This window comes from Nicotiana attenuata, unplaced genomic scaffold (assembly GCF_001879085.1).
Source record: "Nicotiana attenuata strain UT unplaced genomic scaffold, NIATTr2, whole genome shotgun sequence".
Taxonomy (NCBI): Eukaryota; Viridiplantae; Streptophyta; class Magnoliopsida; order Solanales; family Solanaceae; genus Nicotiana; species Nicotiana attenuata.
Genome location: NW_017671171.1, coordinates 89,777 through 92,886, shown reverse-complemented (window position 1 = coordinate 92,886; position 3,110 = coordinate 89,777). Strand labels below are relative to the sequence as shown.

General features: G+C 32.9%; 1 long non-coding RNA gene across 1 annotated transcript; it reads right to left on the bottom strand.

Annotated features, from left to right (window-relative positions):
* Nucleotides 1-422: 422 nt before the first annotated feature.
* LOC109206417 lies at nucleotides 423-2,171 on the bottom strand. The gene is made up of 3 exons (XR_002064859.1): nucleotides 1,925-2,171; nucleotides 1,537-1,607; nucleotides 423-638 (listed from the first exon to the last, which is right to left on the bottom strand). It is a non-coding gene; the product is annotated as an uncharacterized LOC109206417 (long non-coding RNA).
* Between the last annotated feature and the right edge of the window lie 939 nt (nucleotides 2,172-3,110).

The following is a 3,110-nucleotide window of genomic DNA, read 5'->3' as shown; positions in this document are numbered from 1 at the left end:
GGAAAGAACTTACAACTAAAATATTTTGTTAATTAATTTCTACCAAAAACAGTAGCTAATCAAAGTAAAAACAAATTCATCAGTCAAACTCAAATGATTCCCTTTTTTTTCCTCAAGATTGATTAAACGATGAAAGTGAGATAAATATGTAAGTAAATTCCTGCTTCTAAACTTTCCTTCAACTTTATAAAAATAGAACTGTTAAGGCATTTTGAAAATACTTACTTAGTCTTAAGAAAATTTAGAACCAAATTCAGATTTGACTCCAGAAGAAAAAAAAAGCTCGACAGATTCAAGACTCAAACTTGGAATTAATTCGAAAGGAAGAATCTTGTTCAAGAATATTTAAAGACTGACCAAAATACCACTTTAAATATTTTGAGTGAAGCCGCAATTCTTCCAACTCCTACGTGATCCCAAATTCGTTCAATTTTAAGACGACTCCCAAATATTATAAATAGATACCAGATTACACAATAGATCAGAACATTTAACAAAATGAAATATAGTATTGTTCAGATGAATTTTTATTGGGCTGCAATTTATATGCAGCGATCCGAGGATAACATGATGCTAATAGACTCCAGGTGATCGTGGTGGCGACAGCGTTGAGTCTCGCATTGAGACTTTTTGTTTCTCTGGTGTGCATGACATGCAAAGAAAAAGGAAGTAAGAAATTAGGAAAATAATGCATAAAGGTGATGCAAGTATTAAGATAAGAGTTGTACCACAACTGCAATAGAGCAAGCTATTCGCATAGGACAGTTACAACAAAGAGCAATACTTAAAGTATTTCTTAGATCAACTTGTAAATAATTTTACCAACCACAATCTAAACATTACCCTTTAACAGTATCAAGAAATTAGAGATAAGGACATGCACCACACCTGAAAGTGATGTGAACATGCTCCTCTTCTCTTAAGGTCCGAATGCATAAGTAATAATCAATCTTTAAATGCTTCTTCTTTAAGTTATACTAACAGATTCCCATTAGTATTATTTTAATGATAGTCTATGCATAGATTTCATTAAAGAATAGTTTCTAAAAGAACTCCTTGCTAACTAACGGGATATCCAACTAAACAATAAGATAGTTAATATTCTAACCTCATGCTTTGTATGGCACTTAAGCTAGAGAAATAATATACCTTACAGTCATATTTTGCTCATGAAAAAGAGTATCTATCCTAAGTCTTAATACATACAACAACAAGAAATGTTCTAATTTATTTAACCAACGGAACAAAGGCTAAAAAAAAGGGAAGCTCGTGATATTTGAAGCAAAAGTATATGGTTAACAACTAAAGTAGCAACCAACAGAAGAATATTAACATAAGTTCTCAGCCAATATCTTATTTCTTGCTTGATTAACACATAATCAGAACATACAAAATTCCTCACAATTTGTACACGCGATCAGAACTTAAGTCATGCTTTCTACAAAGAAAGTGAACTTTAAATCGCATTTCACAATAGATGAAACATTTGATTCAAGCCTGAAAATAAGAAAAATTAGAATTTTAAGAATCACTGACCTTTTTGCGGGCAATGAACTAGGGAGGTCGCAGACCTCGGATCTACACTCCTCTTTCGAGCGAAATCAGAACTGATTCAAACGTGTAAAAATACCAAGCCTCTGTTATTGTTAGAACCAATAGAGACGAAGAAAATCTAAAAGAACTCAGGCTTTGTGAGAGCTTATAGCAAATAGGTAAGGAGTAAGGGATGATGGACAACAGTAAATCTGAAAGGAGAGTGGCCTCCCCGAGCCCTCCCTCAACTCTTGCAAATGTGAGGATTTATAGGCAGATTCGAACCTTAGGGTTTCCTTTAGGCGTGATTTCAAATTAACCGTTTGAAAGTCAAAGTAGCATTCATGATATGACAGAAAAGATGAAGACAAACGAGTAAGAAAAGCTTTACCTTTTCCTCCAAAAGATCCTCTGCCATAAGATTCAATTTTAAAATATAGGCATGGTTTCATGCTCTCTGACTTGGAAATAAAGAGATTCAGAGAGAGAAAGTGACATTGCATAAAATAGAATAAAAAAGTTCTGCTCTTGGGAAGAAAAGATTGGAATTTCGCTCTAAAGAGGAAAATGGGAATGAGGTGCCATTGGTAGGAAGAGAGAGAGAGAGTGAAACCCTAATCTGATTTGAGTTGCAAAAAATATCTCAATACAAGAAGTAATTTTGGTTGTTGGATCTAGAAATTAAGGGTTGAGATTAAAGATCTAGATGGTTTTATGGGTTTTGTGCTAATTGGAATTCGTTTCGACCGATTGGGCAGTGTTGGAGCAAATTTGGTATGCCTAATTTCTTTCTATTGGGTTGATCTAACGGGGTTGGGCTAAATGATTGAGAGCCTCCTTTATTCTTGTGTATTTTATTGGGCTTCTACTTCTTATTAAAATCTCTTAATTAATCATGTAAATTAAATGACTAATTAAATTCTTCAACCCGTCTTATCAAAACTTATAATTTAATAGCATTTAATTTTGCAAAATAACTGTTACATTAAGTATGAAATAAAGAGAAAATATTGTAAAGTATAGAATTAACTAAATACTATTATTTGATTAAATAAAGGAAAGTCATACAATTTCCGCAAAAGACGATAAGAATGATATATTAATAATGATGATGATAATAATAATAGTAGTAGTAGTAGTTGTTATTGTTGTTGTAGTAGTAGTAGTAGTAGTTGTTGTTGTAGTAGTAGTTAAAACAAATAATATAATAAATAATAATAGTAATAACAATTTAACAATAATAATAATAACAGTAAATGGAATATAGTACTAAAAAATAAAGTATTTGATCTGTTAATGACGTAGAAGCTCAAGAAAATTAATTGGAAGAAACGACGGACAAAATTGGATGTCAACAGCTGCCCCTCTTTGACCGGAGACGATGTAAGAGTTTTCGGGAAAAGAAATTTACATAGTAGCCAATTTTGTCCCGACCATCAAGGTTGGAATGGGACAAAGGGGCGTAAAAAAAATGATTGCGGCCGAACTCCGGTTTCGAGTTGCCTACATATCTCGGGTTTTACAAGAATCAGGTCATATGTAGTTCAAGACTTATGGAACCCTGGAGTAGGACTCAA